Genomic DNA, 22,627 nt, shown 5'->3' on the forward strand with positions numbered 1-22,627 from the left:
TTGGACTGGGGCGGATTCTGGGCATCAGAATTTTGTAAAAGCTCCCTAGGGGGTTCTAATGTGCAGCCAGAGCAGAAACCAACTGGGCCAGATCACTGAAGAGAGAAAAGGAAACGAAATATGATCTTTCTGTGTCTCTATGACCCAGCAGTGCAGGAGAGAGGGACCTCAGCCTGCCTATCCACTAGTGTCCCTGTGGCAAGTTGTGTGGCTCAGTGGAAGGGGCTGGGTGTGCGCATCTCAAGGCCTGAGTTCTAGTGTCAGATTGACCTCTAGCTCCCAGGTGACCTTGAGGGTGCTGGACACAGAAAGCCTGAGTTCACTGATTCATTGAGTGTTGAGCTGGTCCCTTCCTCTCCCTGCCTGGGTTCCCTCATGAAAACTGTTGATCTCCAGCTCTAAAACATTCCAAATCTCTCCTTTCATTAAAATAGCCCAGTCACTTCTAGTTCAACAGATTTTTTTCATGAATTATTCAAACTTAGGAGTTGAATGTTGAAAATAACATGTTCACAGTGTCCTCATTAGAAAGCTTTTAGCTGTGACTCTCCTTTCTTCCACTCTGTTTCCAAAGGCTGACTGCTGCAGAGTTTGGGGGATGAACGTAGTCAATCATTTACGAAGTCGCTAGAGAACGCCCGGTGGAGCAAGGTAAGTAACAAACACCCACCCGACGAAGACAGAGAGCGTCATAAAGTGAGCAAGAGAAAGCAGCCGTGGATGCAGCAAAGAGTTCCACAGACTTCAGCAAGCCTCTCAGCCATGCTGGCTTCGGTGTCCCTCCCGCCCATGAACATCTATTGCATGCCTGCCTCAAAGAAGGGGAATCAAACATCCACTATCCTCGCCTTTTTTTTTCAGACAGAGTCTTGCTCTGTTGCCTGGGCTAGAGTGCCGTGGCATCAGCCCAGCTCACAGCAAACTCAGACTCCTGGGCTCAAGCAAGGAGCCTCAGCCTCCCGAGTAGCTGGGACTACAGGCACGCACCACCACACCTGGCTAATTTTTTCTATTTTTAGTAGAGATGGGGTCTTGCTCTTGCTCAGGCTGGTCTCGAACTCCTGACCTCAAGCAATCCTCCCACCTTGGCCTCCAAGAGTGCTAGGATTACAGGCGTGAGCCACCGCGCCCGGCCCATCCTTGGCTTTGAGAAGCCCCAATCTGCGGGATCAAGGCAGACACATAAACAGTCAATGGTGACAGGGAATGTACAGAATAGGCAGAGTGTGGTACAGGCTTTTAACTTCTGGCTTTCTCCTTGACCTTTAACCATCAAACAGAAAATTCAGAATAAGCAGAAGGTAGGCCGGAGTGATGACACTCCTAGAAGGGGCCCTAAGTCTCTGCCTGTGGGACGTCACGACATCATCTCAGACGTCACCACAGTCCAGACAACACAGGGCTTGGTTGTAACTGTTTCTAGAGATGGGATGGTGAAGGTGTGGAAATAAAAGCCTATTGATTTGTGTAATTTATGATAAAGCTACAAATATCCTGTAACTCCAAAGGAAAGGTATTTCTAGAGAAATGAAGTGAGAGCAGATTCATTTGCTTAATTTCCAAAATCATTCTCTTGTATTACTGCTTCATGATTAAACAAACTCCACCCAAGGCAGTTGAGAAAGTTACACATGGGTATCTCTGCAAGAATCAACAGACAATAATATCTGGGAATTTTCCCAGTTATGTGTCAAAGAGGTAAGGAATTTAAAATGCTAAGATATTTAGATTTCATTTTACTTTGCATTGGAAAAGATGGTTGTAAGCTATTAAAATGTAAGCCAGTAATTCCCCAGTTCTAGCTTGCATCTGAATCACACGTAAGGCTTGCTTAAAACGCTGATTGCTGGCCCCACTCCCAGGGTTTCTGATTCAGCAGGTCTAGGGTGAGGCCAGAGAAAGTGCATTTCTAACAAGTTCCCAGGTGATGCTGATGCTACTGGTTAGGGACCACATTTTGTGAAGCACTTATATGAACGCCTGATTTTGCTATTCAAAATGCTGCTCAAAGCAGCAAATAAAGTGCCCTCAAGGACTCTCAGTGCTCTACAGCTCCTTTTGCTCTACTGTATTATCTCTGTCTATTCGTGTTCTGCCTTCTGGGTTCTATAACCATAGCGTTAATGTGTGGCTGATCAGCTACAGAGAAATGTGTCCCTTCTTGGCCACCAGCATCTTAAATTATCATTAGCACATAGGCACTACTGGAAAATCGGAAACTTGGCTCATCAGTGCAAACTCTTTTTCACTCCAGTTTCTTCACCAGCAAATGAGTTTCTTCACCAGCCTAAGATCCCATGATTTCATGAAGTGATGATCTTAAGAAGCACTGTTCATTTGTTTCAGAAGGAGGAGGAAACCCACTTTTACAGAGCATCCATCTTTAATTCTCCCATAGCCATTTGAGTTGAGGGCTGTTTTAGAGAGAGAGAGACATAGAAGTCCAGAGAGTTTTGGTAACTAGGCAGGATTTGAACTCTGAGCCATCCTTGGTCTAGCCAGCATATCACAGGCTCTACTGCTGTGGGGGCAAAGTGAGAATAATGTCAGGGAAATGCTTCCTCCCATGGACTGATCTTCTGCTTCCAAACACCACTGACACTTGGTGTTTGCACTCAAGAGGGAGGCTTTGGCGCCAGTGCCCTTGTTTACAGATCTGGAATCCCACACATAACATAAAGTGAATGCGGAGCCAGGAGGGAGGGCGGAGGGCTAGGCTAGGCTTGGATGGCAGAAACGTCAGCACAGCAAAAACACAGGGAAAGGCAAGAACATTTCAAAAAATACAATCAGCCATTTTCTTCTTGCTGGAACCAGTAGCTTTTGACCCTCTATTTGAATAGGCTATTATTTTCCTTCCTTTAAAAAAAAATCTTCTATTTATAGCTCTCTTAATGACAAGGTCACAATATTCACTGGGATGAGAGGAAGAAACCTCTCCATGACACGAGCAAGTCTTACCAATCTTAGCATCCAGTAATTCAAAATCACAGGCTCGAGTGACACTCAGGAAGGGAAAAGGATCTCTTACCCAAATCTGACCATTAGTGAGAGGGAAGTGATAGCTGTCAGCTACCACTTACCCAGGGTTTCTTAGGGACCATCTGGGTTTTTATAAGCAGTCTTTAAATTATTGGCAGAGTCAGAAAGCTTAGTTGAGTAGGCCTCACAGGCTGCTGGAAGCTGAACCAGGTGACTTCTTGGAGAACTGAAGCCAGAATTATGAGCAGTCTATGTGCAAGAGGCATTTCAGTGTCTTCCTACACTGGGAAGGAGCCTACACAGAGCCAGTGTGTGCTCTATGAAATTTTGGGGGAAAGGAAGTAGAGTGGTCTGGCCCAGGGTTGCTAAAATTTTAACTTGCTTGGGAATCACCCTGGGATTTTGTTAAATGCAGATTCTGCCTCCGTAGGTCTGAGCTGGGGCTGAGATTCCGCCTTTCTAAAGTCTCCCAGGTATGCCAGTACTGCTGGGCAACAGACCACACATCAGGTAGCAAGAGTCTGGAAAATTTTCTATGTGGGATTTTGAGTAGTTTTATGGGAATCAGTTTCCAGATCCTCAAAGCCTATTTGTTCTCTTTCCTAAAATCTACCTAAGAAAGAGTGAGGTCAAGTTGTAGGTTCCCCTTTGACAATGGATTTCTTCCCACTTTACAGAAGAAAGGTGCTTCTCCCTTCCATCCCAAATCTTACAGTGGTGTGTTGCCTCAGGGTGCAAGAACCTCCAGGTTTCCAAGCAAAGTAACAATTTGAAATATTGGTGTGAAAAAAATTTTTTTTTTTAATCTGAGGAATGTGAGCCCCTTTAAATTCTCAGGCCCAGAGAGGCATTTAAAACATAACAGCATTCTTGTCTCACTCCCCTTCCAGACAAATAATTACCTCTTGAAGCCACTTACTGTGTAGCCTCTGATGCCAAGTAGCCACAAAATGTCATACGCTGGATAGTTGAACAATGTACAGCCAATCACTGACCAGTGTTACTTCTGTAAACCAGTGAGAATTCCTGGTAAACCACTTTTGTAATCACCGCTCTCCTCATTCATCCTTTTTTCCTTTAAAAACCTGAGCCTCTCCTTTGTTACCCAGAGCACTCTCCAAGGCAACCTGGGAATGTTTCCTGGGCTGCAGTCCTCAACCTTGGCCCAAATAAGCTCGGTATATTAATTTTGCCTCAGCTTCTTCCTTTTAGGTCGACAGGTATTATTGTTAAGAAAGTGACTAATAACTGGTTACAAATATTTTCACAAGTCAAATGGTTTAGATTCATTGCTCTCCACAAAGTGGTAAGAGATATGAATTATACACTGATGACTGTTTAAAAAGAATTTTGAGAGAAAAATCACTAAATGGTTTTTGTTTTTTAACACAAAAAGAATTCAAAGAATTAAATGACATTTCTACAACAAAACTTCCAATCCCATTGCTTAAATATGAACAAAATTTCTCAACATTTATTCCTGTAAAAAAATAAAAAATAGGGTGAATATTAATGCTGAATCTTATGTCACTCTAGCAATAAGTCAACAATAGATATAATTAATTGTAGGAAAAAAGGAGTGACAGAGAGCAAGAGAGGAAAAAACACTACCCATCTCATTAAGAGATTAACTTCCAATGAAAATCTTGTTCCATAATGATCAAAACATATATTTATGTTGTTTTGACCAATTGTATGCCAGTAGTTATTGTAATGACTCGATCCAGAAAAGATGTTTTAACATTTAGAGGAGGCTTATGGACTCTGAGTCTTTTTTTTTTTTTTTATAACAGAGAAATATGACACAAAGTATGTTTTATAGGAATAAAGTTCTATAAGATAAAGGAATAGAAATATGAATCCAAGGAGAAGAAAGAATGATGTAAAATAAAGAGCTTGTTCTACTATTTCTAAAAGGATAATTACACAAAATCACTTGGTATATAGATTCCATTGGAAACGTTAAAACATTATATCACAAGCTTGTTTTAAAATGTAGGTATTTGTAATAAATAGAGAATTGTATTCTTTACAATTACTTAAGCTTGTGTTGAAAAATTGTATTAAATAGACGTCAACATAAAAATTGGGAACAGTACATAGCTTTTCTGAGGTCCTTTAGAAGTTTACAAGCAGAGAAAAAGTTCAAAGACCACATATCTGAAAGCTTTTCCTCTGTCCTTCAAGAAACATCCAGACACAGTTATCTTGCCTGTGATGAAGCCCTCTCTGACCTCCCACAGGTTCCACCTGTGACCTGGTGCCCCCAGCTCTGCTGGAAGCCTGACTTCAATCTCACACCGTCATCCTGCAGTGTGACTAGCTCCGTCTTCTCTTTCTGTCATCTCCAGCTCCTCCTTAGCCCTGGCATAACGGACAAACTCACACTGGAGGAAAAATAAAGGATGGATAGATGGATGAATGGATAGATAACCTGCATGCACGCATAGAGGAATTCCAGGCTACGTAGCCAGCCATTCTGAGTTATTCTGAGCAAAAACATTTACTCTGAGAGGAAAAAACCAAAAAAAATAAAACAAACACAAGCCCTTCAAGACCCTGATTCCAAGGTTTCTCTCTGTATCACTGCATTTCCCCAGATAATCACCACCTGACGCTCACACCATACAGTACAGGGTACAACTATCTACGAAGAGTCAATGCCATGGCAGACCTTTCCCTCAGCCTTTAGAAGAGTATCTTCTGTCTGGTGTCTTGATTTTACAAGTCAGTTTTTTAATTTCGTTTGCTTTTTAAATTATTCATTCTACCCTCAAATTATAGATTATTTATTTATTTGGGCTGTTTCTGGTTTTGGCAGGGGGAAGAAGAAGGGATGGGGAAGGTTGATAGAGAAGAAGAGAGTGAATATTGGGCTGGTATCTCCAAAAGATATTGCTTTCTTGGGTTATTAAATACATAGCCATTCATTCCAGTCATCTTCACTCCATTTTTCTTTCTTATTTCATACTTACAAAATGTATAATATCTATATGGTATTAATAATAATAATATGAACCCCATATATACACCACTATGCTCAAGAAAGTGAATATTATCAGTTCTGTTGAAGTCCCCTCTGTGCCCCTCCTCCATGCCATTCTCCTGACTTCCCTTCTCCCAAAAGTAATTTTGTTTTATCATTCTATTACTTTTTTAAAAAATAGATTACCACACATCTTAAACAATATGTGGTTCAGTTTTTCCTGGTTTTGCACTTTATATAAATGTTGTGTTGTATATATCTTTCTCCAACTTGATTTTTTTCACTTGACATTTTGTTTGAAAGATGCATCCAGATTGAACTTCCACATAGCTGAAGTTCATTCATTTTCATTGCAGCAAGGAATTCATTGAATAAGTACAGCAAAAATGATTAATTCTCTTGTTGATAGCCATTTATTTCTTACTGTCTTTGCTACTACGAAAAAGGTTACTATGAACATTTTTGTACATGCCTCATGTTGCACATGTGCAAGAGTTGGTCTAGGGCTGCCATCCCCAACTCCCAGGCCGTGGACCGGTACCAGTCTGTGGCCTGTTAGTAACCAGGCTGTACGGCAGGTGAGCAGTGGGCACATGAGCAAAGCTTCATCTGTATTTACAGCCATTCCCCATGGCTCGCATCACCTCCTGAGCTCCTCCTCCTTTCAGATCAGTGGCAGCATTAGATTCTGCATTATGGGGAGTTGTATAATTATTTCATTATATATTACAATGTAATAATAATAGAAATAAAGTACACAATCAATGTAATGTGCTTGAATCATTCTGAAACCATCCCAACCCGCTCCAGTCTATGGAAAAATGGATTTTCATGAAACTGGTCCTTGGTGCCAAAAAGGTTGGGGACTGCTGATTTATGGTGTGTGTGTGGGCACACACGCATATGTAAATGTACACACACATCCTAGGAATCGCTGGGTCATAGAACATTTTATGTCTATGTTCAACTTTACTAGAAAATGACAAATTATTTTCAAAAGTGATTGAAATAATTTATACTCCTACCAACAGTGTATAAGAGTTTTGTTATTCTACAGCTTCACCAACAGATTTTTAAAATATCTTCTCAATTTTGGGGCTATAAAATAGTCTCTCATTCTGTATTAATTTGCATTTCCTTAATTATAAATGAGCTTGAGCATGTTTGCCTATGTTTATCAGACATTTGTGGCCTCTCTTCTGTGGAATGCCTTTTGTGTATTTTTTCAATTGCATTTTGCCATTTTCTTAATGATTTTTAATATATTTATTTTTAAATAATTATAAAATATATAATTATAATTATAAAATGCATGTACATGTCATTTATAAAATATATATTATAAAACATACATTTTTTTCTGGATAAAATTCCTTTGTTAGTTATGTGTTTTGCAAATTTCTTCTCCCAGATCCTAGCCTATCTTTTACATTCTTTCTGCCATCTTTGAATAAACAGAAGTTCTTAATTTTAGAAATTTTAATTTAGTTCTTAATTGGAGCTGAGTTTGACAATACTTTCCTTCATGTTTTACACTTTTTGTTCTTTGTTTAGGAAATTCTTTCCTACGCTGAGGTCAGACACATATTCTCCTATATTTTCTTCTAAAAGTTTTGAAGTTATCCTTTTCATGTTCAATTCTTTGATTTGCCCAGAATTGATTGTTGTGTACAGTATGAGATAGGAAGCCAATTTTTTTCAGATGGACGTCTGATTTCCTTTACGCCAATTATCGAATGGTCCATGCTTTTTCCACCAATCTGCAATGCCAGCTTTGTTGTATATAAAGTTTCCATCCACGCATGGGGCTGCTTCTAGGATCTATTCTGTTCCATTGGTTTCACTTTTTTGTATCCTTTTTTCCTACAGTTTCTTCCCAACTGTGCCTCAATCAATGTAGGGAAGTCATTCCATTATCCCTGTCTTGGCTAATGGTTCTTAGGAATATCTGGTAACACTGTATCTACCTTATATCATTTTTGTAAAGTAATCAAACAGGACAGTACATGTAAAGAGGTGAGTAAAATGCCTGGCACAGAGTAAGCCCTCAAAAAACTGTAATTGTCATTATCATATACCTTATAGTGCCCATAATTTACTTGCTTTAACATCACAGTAGCTAGACTCCTCAAAATAAATTATTTGAGCATCTTCAGGAATGGGCCAGCCATATAGCATAAATTGCCTGCTTATGCTAGCAAAACTAATTAAAGTAAAGGAAAAGAGGAGTTAAGTCATGAAAAAAATATGTGCTGTATGAATCAATCAACTAAGTGGAGGAGAGAGTCAACAAATAATTACAACACAGGCATCAACAATAATGGTTATCATTTCTCAAATGCCCCTGATCAACCAGGCAATGTACTCACACATTTAAAATCTTGATTTATACCAGCCTGAGCAAGAGTGAGACCCCGTCTCTACTAAAAATAGAAAGAAATGATCTGGTCAACTAAAAATATGTATAGAAAAAATTAGCTGGGCATGGTGGTGCATGCCTGTAGTCGCAGCTACTCGGGAGGCTGAGGCAGTAGGATCACTTAAGCCCAGGAGTCTGAGGTTGCTGTGAGCTAGGCTGATGCCACGACACTCACTCTAGCCCAGGCAACAGAGCAAGACTCTTGTCTCAAAAAAAAAAAAAATCTTGATTTATTGAGTTCCTATTGTTCCAAGAGCTGTGCTAGGCCTTACGAATATCACTTCTTGCTTCCACAAGAACTCTGCAAGGCAAATATTATCATCCTCATCAAAGATGAGGACTCTGAGGCTCAGAGAAGTAACAATTTATAAAAGTCTACTCGACCAGAAAATGGCAAAGCCATGATGTGAACAGAATAATCTTACTACAAAGACTGCATTTTTGCCTTATATCACATCATCTCTCTAAAACTTAGCAACTTACAAAAGACACAGGCTAAGATCAAATCCTTACAGCACTATCACCCTATTCTAACCAACAAATAAAGAAGCTGCTGTAACCAAGGGATATACAAAACGCTACAAAACATCCTGCACATACTTAATGAAATATAATTATATATATGTTAATGTGTTTATGTGCATGAAGTTCTTACCATTGTGCCAAACAAAACACTCAACAAGTGGTTACTATAGCTAAGAGATAGACTTTCAAGGTGGCCAATGACTTGGACTTTGGAGCTAGACTAAGATTGAATTTGAATTCTGGTCTTTCTAACTTACTATTTAGATGACCTTGGGTAAGTTGTCTCTTATCTCTGAGGCTCAATTTCTTTATAAGTTTGTTGTAAGAATTAAATGCATTTCAAATGCTTAGCACAGTACCTTGCATATGATAAATACCAATAATCAATAATTTTCATTGTTGTTGGCAATTGAAATATCACAAAAGATGTGCTTAACTCTCTTTGAGGCAGCTGCCTGCTGTGTTACCTGATGTTAGCACCTCTCCATTTCAGGGGTCATGCAAAGCATGGGGCCCATTGATGCTGCCCTAATTTACTTGGCCATGGGGCTGACTTTGTCTTCCTCCAGAATGTCTTCATCTTCATCATAGTTTCTGGAGCATGGATTGCAAACTGGTGGTTTCGTTTGGACCATATGGGGTATTGAAACTTTTGAATCTGTTGCCAACATTCAAACATCGGCAGATATATAAACACTATTAAATGATTTCCACCCTCTTTGAGCTATGTTTTCACTAGAAGCATTGGAAGAGGCAGTAGGTATTATCACCTATAAATTAAACATTATTGTGATAATTCACTGATTTACAATGAAAAATTTTAACAGTTTCAGGAATCAGGAGTCAAATCTTCTCATCAGTATGTTCTCTTCTACGAGGAAATGCACATGAGTGGCCAGACTATAGACAGAGGATTTCCTGGTGAAGAGGAAATCAGAACATGGGGAATGTTGAACAATTCCAATGGCCAATGACATCAATCTATGATGACCTCAAACAACCATACGCCCCATTAGGAGAGAGTTCCAAGGAGCAGTTATTCAAGTCTGCTCCTCTCTCTAATGGACAGCCCTGGAGATCACCACCAACTTTTAATTTTCTTGTACCCTTGACTCTTCTTTTTCTAGGCTCCATGCAGATGTAGTACAAGCTCTTGTATCTAACAAAATTGAGAAATGTAGTTTGTCAATAGAATTTTTAAAAGTAAATTTTAAGTTGGAAAAATTCTTATAGACATTGACCTAGGGAAAGAATTTATGAAGAAGACCCCAAAGGCAATCACAGCAACAACAAAAATAAATAAATGGGCCCTGATCAAATTAAAAAGCTTCTGCACTGCCAATGAAATTAACATTAGAGTGAATAGACAAACTACAGAATGGAAGAAAATATTCACATTCTGCACATCTAATAAAGAGATAACTAAAATCTATATAGAACTCAGGAAAATCAACAAGAAAAAATCAAACAACCCCATTAAAAAGTGGGCAAAGGAGATGAACAGAAACTTTTCAAAACAAGACAGACTAATGGCCAAAAACATATGAAAAAATTCTCAACATCTCTAATCATCAGGGAAATGGAAATCCAAACCACAGTGAGATATCACTTAACTCCAGTGACAATGGATTTTATCAAACAGCCCCAAAACAACAAGTATTGGTGTGGATGTGGAGAGATGGGAACACTCTTACACTGCTGGTGGGACTGCAAACTAGTCAACCTCTATGGATTTAATATGGAGATACCTCAAAGAACTCAAAGTAGAACTACCATTTGATCCAGCAATCCCATTACTGGGCATCTACCCAAAGGAAAAAAAGACATTCTATAAAAAAGACATCTGCACTCAGATGTTCATAGCAGCATAATTCACAATTGCAAAGATGTGGAAACAACCCAAGTGCCCATCAATACATGAATGGATGAATAAAATGTGGTGTATGTATACCATGGAGTTCTACTCAGCCACAAAAACAACAGTGATCTAGCACCTCTTGTATTATCCTGGATAGAGCTGGAGCCCATTCTTCTAGGTAAAGTATCATAAGAATGGAAAAACAAGAACCACATGTATTCACCATCAAATTGGCATTAACTGATCAACACTTAAGTGCACATATGGAAGTAACATTCATAGGGCATTGGCCAGGTGGGAGTAGGGAGGAGAGGATGGGTAAATTTACACCTAAGGGGTGCAGTGTGTGATGTCTGGAGGTTGGGCACACTTGTAGCTCTGACTTGGGCAGTGCAAAAGCAATATATGTAACCAAAACATTTGTACCCCTGTAATATTCTGAAATTTAAATAAAGGACATTTTTTGAAAAAAGTAAATTTTAAAAAGTTAATTGGAAAAAATGGGGAAATCATTAAAAAGATGTATTTAACATTTTATTCTAAAATACTTCAATGTATCTTAATCGCCAATCTTTTGATATAGGGCTAAGGTCATTTCTTTAAAATCTAATATTCTCCAGGAATTAGGGGCTTGGGTGAGGGGAGTAAACTCACAACGAATGGACATGGTGAGCATTGTAGAGGGGAAGGGCATGCCTCTAATCCTCGCTTGGATGAGGCAAAGACATAAAATGTAACCAAAATGTTTGTACCCTCATGATATCCTGAAATAAATAAAATAAAATAAATAAAATCTACCTCATTTCTCTTGCATAAAGCCCACCCGTGAGGCATCAGCTACAATTTCAGTTCCTAAACTTCTTTAAAGTAGAACAAGAAAATAAAGACCCCTGTGAAGTAACCTGAGAGCAGAATCCTTCTAGATTTTTATAATTCTCATCACAATCACAGTTGTCTCATGTATCACTCAATAGTAACTTTAGGCCGGGCTTGGTAGCTCGAGCCTATAATCCTAGCTCTCTGGGAGGTCAAGGCTAGAGGATCCCTTGAGCTCAGGGACTTAAGACCAGCCTGAGCAAGAGCGAGACCCCGTCTCTACTACAAATAGAAAAAGTCAGCCGGGCATGTGCCTATAGTCCCAGGTGCTCATGAGCCTAAGGCAGGAGGATTGCTTGAGCCCCAGGGAGCTTGAGGTTGCAGTGAGCTATGATGACCACATGACACCACTGCACTCTAGCTGGGGTGACAGAGCAAGACTCTGTCTCAAAAAAAAATGAAAGAAAAAAAGGAAGAAATAAAAAGAAAAAAAAGAAAGAAAAATCCCTTTATTTGTAGATTTAATCTAACACAATTATAAAAATAGCAACTTTATTTTAATCAAAACTTTTGTCAAGCTTTCCATAGCATCCAACTTATTTTTCATAAAAACCAGAACTATTTTTGCACTCATTAGTTCATTGGTTAACATAATATTTTATTTAACTGTGTGATTACAAAATAGTACAACCGGCATAAACAGGTATGGGATCAAGGCCAGCTGACACTAAGAAAGCATATAACATAACTGATAGGAGCAGAAGGCTGAGCACACAAGGGACTGGACTACTGGCCAGAAGCTTTTATTGAGATGTAGACATTCATCGGTATATTCTACAGAGAAAACAGCACATCTACTAATCTGGCTAGAATATTAAATGGGATCATTAAAAGGACACATTTTATAAACATTTCCCCTCCCCTTCAGATCATGTCTCGTATAACTGGTTGGGATTTAAGTTCTCTCAGATATAGTCACAATCCTCTCTTGCCTTCCTGACACTACACTCACCTCTTTAGCCACCCAATGAGTGATTATAAGTCAGGGAGATTTCCTCTTAGTTTATCACAAGCTCGTTTTATAGATGTGAGTCTGGAATTTACCTTGCTATAGCTATAGCCACCATGTGCTGCTTACAGGGACTGCTATAAGGATCAGATGAAACTGTATATGTGAAAACACTTTGTAAACTCAAAAGCCCTAATCTGAAGTCAGTTATTGTGTGTGCATTTATCACACCATCCCACTAGATTGTGGGTTCTTTTAGGATAGGAATAAAATCACAACTATATCTGCATGCTGGTGCAAAGCCAGCACAGTACTGAGGACATGGTGAGCATCAAGGTTACTGGGGGATTGATCCTGTCTGGATATATACAAATATATTGTCCTTACCTGCCAGATACAAGCACCCACGGGCAGAGCATCCCATAAGTCCTGGAGCATTGTCAGCCAACAAGAAAATGTTTAATAATCACTTACTGAATGTCAATGCCAAGAACTCTTCTTGCACATGCATGCACGGAAGCTTTCATACGTCCACCACACCTTCCTGACAAGACCCCCTCTTGTTTGTAAAATCCTGTTACTGTCAATACACCATAAATAGGTGGTAGTTCTAGACATTTTGAGTTTGAGAGAAAATGATTTTTCTAGTTCTTATGAGATCTTTCTTTTTACTTTTCATTATGCACAATTTCAAACACACAAAAGTAGAGAGAAAAGTATCACGAACCCACACAAATCCATCACCAGCTTCAACAACTATCAATTACAGCCAATCTTGTTTCACTCATTCTATCACCTGCTACCCCCATAGTGTCTTTTTTATTATTATTATTTTTAATTGACACATAATAATTATACATATTTATGGGATACAGAGTGATATTTTGATACATGTGTACAATGTGTAATGAGCAAATCAGGGTAATTAGCAAATTCATCACCTCATTTATCACTTCTTTGTTTTGGGAACATTCAAAATCCTCTCTTCTAACTGTTTGAAAATACACAAAAAAATTGTTCTTAACTATAGCCATTCTACAGTGCTGTAGAACTCTAGAACTTATTCCTCCTGTCTCGCTACAGTTTTGTATCTATTAACCACCCTCTCTCTATCTTTCCCTCCCCCCTACCCTTCTCAGCCTCCAGTAACCACTATTCCACCCTCTACTTCTATGAGATTAACTTTTTTAGTTTCCACATCTCATATTTTTAAGCCAGTCCTAGACACTGTATCATTTCACCTGTAAAAATTTCAGTATGTACTCGAATAAATTTTATAAAAATATAACCACAATAACTTGATTATACCTAAAAGAAATTATAAAAATTCCGTAATATTATAACACATTCAGATTTACAACAGTCTCATAAAAGTCATAAATAGTATAGTTATCTCTGTCTCTCTCTCCCTCTTTTTCTTCCTTCCAGTTTGTTTGCATCAGTATCCAAATAAAGCCCACAACATTACTATTAGTGGAGGTATCTTTTAAGTCTTTTTAATATGTAGGGTTCCATTTCCAGCATTTGCGCCCTCATTCTCTGTCTCTCTCTGTCTCTCTCTTCTTGTTGCAACTTATTTGTGAAGAAGCCAGGTTGTGCACAGAGTTTCCTACTGTGTTAGTCTGCTTGGGCTGCCATAACAAAATATAGTCATCCCTCGGTACCCACCGGGGATTGGTTCCAGGCCTTCCCATGAATACCCAAATTCTCAGATGCTCGTCCCATATATAAAATGGAGTAGGATTTACATATAACTTACACACATCCTCCTGTATATTTTAAATTATCTCTAGATTACTTATAACCCCTAATACAATGTAAATGCTATGTAAATTGTTATTATATTTTATTGTTTACAATAATGACAAAGAAAAACGTCTGTACTGCTCAGTACAGATGAAATTTTTAACAAAATATTTTTGACCCTTGCTTGGTTGAATCCACGAATGCAGAACCTCCAGATATGGAGAGCTGACAGTACCACCAACTGGGTGGCCTAAATAGCAGACATTTATTTTTTCATAGTTCTGGAAGCTAGAAGTCTAAGATTGAGGTGCTAGCAAGCTTGGTTTCTGCTAAGGCCTCTCTTCCTGACTTACAGGTTTCTGCTAAGGCCTCTCTTCCTTCTCATTGTGTCCTCACATGGCCTTTCCTTTGTTGGTGTGGGTGAGGGTGGGGGTCGTGCACACCACTTTGTTGTCTCTCCCTCTTCTTATATAGACCATAGATTGGATTAGCCACCCCACCCCCCGGCCCCATGATCTCATTTAACCTAATTACTTCCTTAAAACCCCTAACACCAAATACACTCACATTGGGGGTTAAGGCTTCAGTATATGAATTCTGGGGGAACATAATTCAGTCCATAAAGCCTATAGTCTGGATTTTGTTGATTGTGTCCCCATGGTGTTCTTTAGCATGTTCTTAGATTCTCTATATTTTCTGTATCTGGGTAGTTGGAGCTAGAGGCTTGATAAGATTAGGACTTAATTTTTGATGAAATTATTTCATAGTACTGTAAACTGCCTTCTATAATACTAATTTGTATAAATGAATCTCATGTGTATTAACATTATTAATTATCCAAAAATGGAATTTCTCAAAGCCATCAAAATACCAAATATATTTTTTGTATAACCCTGTCAAAATTTTCAAAGGTAAAATCATACACAATAATGATAGCTAGTATTTATTGAGCACCATGTGCCAGACACTTTGTGTTTATTCTTCAAACAATCTTGTCATGTAGGAATGTATTTTAAATAATTTGTATTTCAAAATATTAAGGGGGTACAAGTGTTTTTGTTATATGGACAAACTGTAAAACACTGAAGGCAGGGTTTTTAGTGTGCCCACCACCAGAATAGTGTACTTTGTACCCAATAGGTAAGTTTTTGTCCATCACCCCCCCCCAGTTACCCCCTTCTTAGTTTCCAATGTCCTTTACACCACTTCATGACCATGTATCCCCACCGTTTAGCTCCCACTTCTTAGTGAGGACATGTGGTGCTTGGTTTTTTATTTCTAAGATATTTCACTTAGGATAATGTTCTCCAGTTCCATCAAGTTACTGCAAATGACATTATTACATTCCTTTTTATGGCTGAGTAGTATTCCATGGCGTGTGTGTGTGTGTGTGTGTGTGTGTGTGTGTGTACATATATATACACACACATACACATATACATATATATATATACACACCCCTACAAATACATATACACTACATTTTCTTTATGCACTCATCAATTGATGGGCACTTAGGTTGATTCTATATCTTTGCAATTGTGAATTGTGCTGTGATAAATATTCAGGTACAGGTGTCTTTTTGATATAATAACTTCTTTTTCTTTGGACAGATACCCAGTAGTGGGATTACTGGATCAAATGGTAGGTCTACTGTTTTCCGTAGAGTTTGTGCTAATTTATAGTCCCACCAATAGTATATAAGCTTTCCTTTCTCTATGCATCCACACCAACATCTAATGTTTTTGATTTTTTAATAATAGCCATTCTGATGGGACAAATTGGTATCCCAACTTTGTGGTTTTAATTTGCATTTCCCTGATCATTAGTGATACTGAGCATTTTTTCACATGTTTTTTTGCCATTTATCTATCTTCTTTTGAAAAAACTCTGTTTATGTCTTTCACCCACTTTTTAATGGTGTTATTTGGTTTTTTCTTGCTGATTTGAGTCCTTTGTAGATTCTGGCAATTAGTCCTTTGTCAGATGTATAGTTTGCAAATATTTTTTCCATGCTGTAGGTTGTCTATTTACTCTGTTGATTGTTTTCCTTACTGTGCATAAACTTTTAAATTCAATTAAGTACCATTTATTTATTTTTGTTGTTGCTGTATTTGCCTTTGGGGTCCTAGTCACAAATTCTTTGCCTAGGCCAATGTCTAGAAGAATTTTTCCTATGATTTCTTCCAGAACTTTTGTGATTTCAGGGGTCTTACATTTCAGGCTTTAATTGTCATTAGAGAATTATTTCCTAATTTTTCCAATGGAGAAAATATGATTTTAGGAAATTTTCTTAAACTGGCTTTTTAAAACATCTTCTCAAATATTTAGTCAAATACCAAGTGAATTGAATTCTCTTTTGGAAAAGCTTTAGAATTCTAATTTGGTGGGGCATTAAATTATGAAAGATTCTCTCTGAGAGAGCTAGAGTAGGTTGTCAGTAAATAGTCACCAAGTTTATCAAGTTTCACCACAGCAGACTGATTCATGGTGAAAGAGAAATGCAAGATACAGATGGATACACCTCCCCCAATCTGATTCATTATATTTCCTGTTATTTGAGTTGCCACTACCTGTCTATATTTTCTTCCACTTTAATATACTTCTCACCAATTTTTGGTAAAAATCTTCATTTGGTTGAACACTAGCCCTGCAAAGTTTTTTAATTTTATTTCTATATAGTGATTACCGTGTATCGGATAGCGTTCTAAAATCTTCTTTGTGCATTAACTCACTTTGTTCTCACAAAAACCCTATGAGGTAGGTACAATTATTAGTACCACTATACACATGAGGAAAATGAGGCCCAAGGTGCGGGCCTCACAGACTGCTCTGCTTCAGGGGGTTATGGGGCTACCGGCACCACAGGCACCATGGTGCAACACTTAGTTCACCACTGCCTCTCTCGGTCTGTAATTTCTGGTCCTCCGGCACTCAGGCATGGCTCACGCTCAGCTTCATACTGGAGCAACGCAAACCTTGAAAACTGGCTTACACGTCCAGAACATTGACATGCAAGCGCACCAGGACCCTCCTGTTGGCCAGTTTTCCATTTTCCTCATAACAGGGAAGCCTCATTGGAAAAAGAACTTTAGGTCAGAAAACCCAGAGCCAAGGGAATGAACTATACAGGTTGCACAGGCTTGGGAATTGTAGCCCAGCACAGGGAGTTGAAATGGATTGGAGAGAAGGGTCTCCTTAGTATTGCTGGGAAGGAAGGAAAGAACCAATGAGATCCTCTGCTGGTCACTCTCTTCTTGCCTCCTGCTCTCCTCCATGCATGCTCTACTGTTCTCTGCCCTGTTTTGTGCTCAGGGAGGCTGAACCCAGTGGACTGTGTCAGCCAGCCCTGCAGGCCAGCTGGCTTCCAAATGGACTCAGCAATGAGGGGCACTAGCAGGCAGCTGAAAGGTGGGAGGAGAGAGAATTCAGGGTATTTCTCTCCCCCTCTCTCTCCCTCTTTGCAACACATCTCTGGCCTTGGCTGCATTCCTCCATAGCTACAGCTTCTCCATGGCTCCAGCTCACACAAGCTCCAGTACCACTCGCTTTCCCTCGCCCTTTCCAAGGCTGAAGGGTGCTAACAGCTTCCCACTGCTGCTAGTCTCTGGGTGCCTCAGCATCCTGTTTGTTCCCGTGGCCTCGATCATACCTCTCGAAGCAGTTCCTTCATTAAAGTCTCTTCATTTGTACCATCTGGGGTGAACCTAGTGTCATGCTAGGACTCTTTGGCGCACATGAACTTAGGCTGGGCAGGGGTGTGTCAGAAGACCAGTCCAAGGCAGACTAGGCTGGGATTGTTTGAGGGCTGGCCTTTCACCAAAGTGTCAGAAACTCTCTATTGGTGCTGGTTGGGGCCAATGGATGATTTTACAAGGCCTTACTTATCATCTACCCATTTTGGGAGCTTCTTTCTCCTATATAAGAATGACAAAATCCTTCTCCTATATAAGAATAAAATCACAAGCCTATTAAGATCCTTACTGTGGCTGGTGAGGACACCATTATTCCAGAATAGGGCTATAAAAATTATTACAAATGCTTTTGCTTTTGCTATGGCCCCAAACATTGCAACATGCGTTTTCTAGAGTAGAAGTTAGATGCACCAGTATGAGAACTGGAGTGCCTCAGTTCAGACCATGGCTGTACCTCTTGCTAGCCCTGTGACTTTGAATAAGTAGATAATCTCTCTAGGCCTTAGTATTCTCATCTATAAAATGGGGGTAATAATGGAATTGAAACAAGGACTAAATGACCTATTAATATAAAGCTCTTAGCACCACTTCTGACATCGGCAAATACTTTAAAAGTCTTATTATCTCCACCACTTATGTAGCCACTTGACTTTGGGCGATTTACTTCAACTTTCTATGCCTCCATTTCCTCCTCTGTAAACTGGGATAAAAACACTGATCTCCTGGGTTGTGTAAAGATCAAAAGGGAGAAAATGTCAATGAAATTGTCCTAGAAACTACAAAGCATCTTGTGAACACAAGGTCTTTTTAAAAATACACAATAATAATTATCATAATTTAAAAACTAGCAGGGACCCCTAAGCAATGTCTCAATAAGCCCAAGCACCAATATCCATAATAAGATAGAAGAGAAAATTTAATAATAATGTCATGAGAAGGTCTTACATAAAGAACAGACCATTTGAAACAGAAAAGTTCAAGAGAACTACTGAGAAACAGATTTGATTTCATTTTGAGGCTAACAGCTTAAAATTAGCCTCTGGAAAGTGATTTCTACCACAATATATTATAGTATCCAAATTAGCTGGTCATTAAGCCAAGTATAATGACTATAAAATACACTGGATCAGATACACTGAAATGAGTATAGTCACCCCAAGAGAACTCCTAGAGGCCCCCTCCTACTTCCAAGCCTCCAGAAGGGGCCACTCCCCTCTTCAAAGTAGCACACCTCCCTGCCCACACTGGCCCTCATCCAGGAGGGCAGACAGCCATGGTCTGGGGGCCATGGCCATGACTTTGTTTGGAAGACTAGTCTCTCAGACTAGACTACTTTTGCCTTCCTGCCCTTCATTTGCTACCTTTCCTTTCCTAACAAAAGCATTGACTTCATGGTCATGCTTACTATTCAAAGTATGGTCTGTGGACCAGCAGCATCAGTATCACCTGGGAGCTCGTCAGAAATATACAATCTTTGGCCCTACCCTAGACCTGTTGCGTCAGAATCTGCATTTTAACACCATCCGAAGGTAATTCATGTGCTCATGAAAGTTTCAGAAGCATTGTTTTAATACTTCTGAACCTCATATTTATCTTGCAAGGTTATTGTGAGGATTAAATGTATTCAAAGTACCTGGCAAATAGTAGGTGCTAAATACGTTACCATCTTCCTTCACCCAGCACCTGGCACTGCCCATGCCTCTGCCGAGCCCTTCTCCCTGGCTTGAGGCTTCTGAACACTGACCTTAACTTGCTTTCTCAGGTCCTGCCACTTGGATGGTGTCCTGGATTCTGACCTCAGCTCTCCCCTGGAGTCCCTGGCAGGCTGGCTGTGGCCTGTTGCTACACTTTTCGGCACTCTCTGCTGACCTACACCCTCCCCAAGCCCCACCTTTCTTGGCCTGTCTCCTCTTGTGGACATTTAAGACCCTGCAGCAGTACTTATTTTAGTCATGTTGCCATTGCTCAAAATGGCCTTGGAACTGGTTCTTGGAATTTGCCTTCACAGCCTCACACAGTGCCTGGCCCAGCAAAGGCACTCAACTAAATATTCCTCAGGGAAATGAATGAAGAACAAGGAATTGCTTCATACTGAGCCATGCTGTTAGGGTTTAGTATCTCCTTTTGGGGATTCTCTCTGCTTTTCCTTATTTTCTCTTTTCTTTGGCATCCAACAAGTATGATACGGAAGGCTGAGAGCCCTTGGGCCCCACACGGTCCAGCCCTGCTCACTGTGTTTCCACACTGAGGCTTGAGGCCATATTGCCAGTAGGTAATAAAGTGTCTGGTCCCGGCCTGGTCCTCTATACTTAGGTCACTAGAGGCTGTTGTTGTCCTACCCAAATCTCCTTCACTAGCCAGTATACCCATCTCCCAGCTGCCACAAGTGCTATGGCTAAAAGCTTCCACCTGTGACCTTCTTTGGACACTTGCTCTTGGACGAGATGTCTTACCTGGAAAAACTGGGGATGCAGCCAGTGACTGACAGATACAGGGGCAGAAAAGCCCGGTCCCCTTGCCTCAAGGTAGGACAACTTTGTGATGCAATTTTGTATTTCAGAGTCCTCGTGAATCAGGCCAAGACTAGACTTTACCTGAGAACACATCCCTGCTCAGTTCCTTCTCTTGCCTTGCCTGCAGTCCTCACTGCCTTACAGCTTTCTTTCCAGAGCATCCCTCAAAAAATTGTATGCACCCCAAACTTTGACTCAGGCTCTATTTCTAGGGAATCTAACCTAATACAGTGCTCTTGGGATTTAGTGGATGAGTGACAGGACAAGATCCCTATGTTCAGAATCCCAAGTGCCCACCAAACACCATGTCAACACCAGCTAAACATGACTTACACTGGGGTCCCCACCTCCTCCTTCCATCTGCCCACAGGGCACCAGAGCCAAGTCCAAGGGCAAGGGATGAGGACCTAGAGCTGCACTATCTAAATGGTACCGGTGGCTATTGAGCAATTGAATACTTGAAGTGTGGCTAGTGCAACTGAAAAACTAAATGGTCCATTTCATTTCATTGTAATTTATATTTTAAAACTGATAATTCAGTTATTAGAAAACTTTTAACAGCTTTGGTGTGTAAATCTTTTTCTTTTTCAATTGTAAATTTTATAAAATCTAATACAGATCAAGAATTTCCAGTAAAAATTTAGTGTCCAAGTTGAGATGTGCTATAAGTATAAAAAAACATACATTGAATGCCAAAGATCCAGTATTAAAAAATAATGTAAAAGATATCATTAATAGTTTAACATTGCTTTCTTGTTGAAATGATATTTTGTTAAATAAAATTTTATTGAAACCAATTTAATAACTTTTTAAATTTTATTTATTTATTTTGAGACAGAGTCTCCCTCTGTTGCCCCAGCTAGAGTGCGGTGGTGTCATCACAGCTCACAGCAACCTCAAACTCCTGGGCTCAAGCGATCCTCCTGCCTCAGCCTCCCAAGTAGGCAGAATGACAGGCGCGCACCACCACGTCCAGCTAACTTTTTCTGTTTTCAGTAGAGACTGTGTCTTGCTCTTGCTTAGGCTGGTCTCCAACTCCTGAGCTCAAGCCATCCTCCTATTCAGCCTCCCAGAGTGCTAGGATTACAGGTGTGAGCCACTGGGCCCAGATCCAACTTAATAACTTTTTAAAATTAATTACTTTTTAAAAATGTGGCTACTAGCTGGGTGCAGTGGTGCAGGCCAGTAGTCCCAGCTACTCAGGAGGCTGAAATGGGAGCACTGCTTGAACCCAGGTGTTCTGGGCTGTAGTGTGCTATGCTAATCGTGTGTCCCCGCTAAGTTCAGCGTCATCTGGTGACCTCCCAGGAGCGGGGGACCACCGGATTGCCTAAGGAGGGGAGAACCAGCCCAGGTCAGAAACAGGGCTGGTCAAAACTCCCATGCTGGTCAATAGTGGGATTGCACCTGTGAACAGCCACTACACTACAGCCTGGGCAACATAGCGAGAACTATGGGGTATGAGAAAATTTAAAATTACATTATGTGGCTTACATTATATTTCTATTGGCAACACTTGTAAAGAACCTCAGCCTGAGCAGGAAGATGGGGAGGAGAAATAAGCTTCCATCTGACTCTGAGCACTCACTGCGTGCCTTCCAGGACCCTCCGCTCCAGGGAGCGCTGAGGTCCTGGAGATTCCCCAGCCACCAGAAGTCATTAAGAACTAACACTGGATCTTCACCCAAATTCTACACTCATTTTCTTTGTTCAGTGGTTAGGTCAAATAAACGACATCAATGTCTTCACAGCATTGCCAGGTGTGGTTGACTGTTATCCCGGTGGCCCCCAATCAGTCAGGCCTCCCAATATTCACACCCTTGTAGTTTGCTGCCTATGAATCTGAGCTGGTCCTGTGACCTGCTTTAACCAATTGAGGTGATGCTGAGTCAGTTCCGGGCCTAAGACTTCAGAAGGCCTGGCAGCTTCCACTTTCGGGATAAGCCACCCTGTAAGAATCCAGTCCTCACTCGATTGTCAACACCAACCTGTCAGGCATGTAACTGACACCGTCTTAGAAGTGCATCCTCCAGCCCCAGTCAAGCTACCTCATTTGACACCACATGGAGCACAGACGA

This window comes from Lemur catta, chromosome 1 (genome assembly GCF_020740605.2).
Source record: "Lemur catta isolate mLemCat1 chromosome 1, mLemCat1.pri, whole genome shotgun sequence".
Taxonomy (NCBI): Eukaryota; Metazoa; Chordata; class Mammalia; order Primates; family Lemuridae; genus Lemur; species Lemur catta.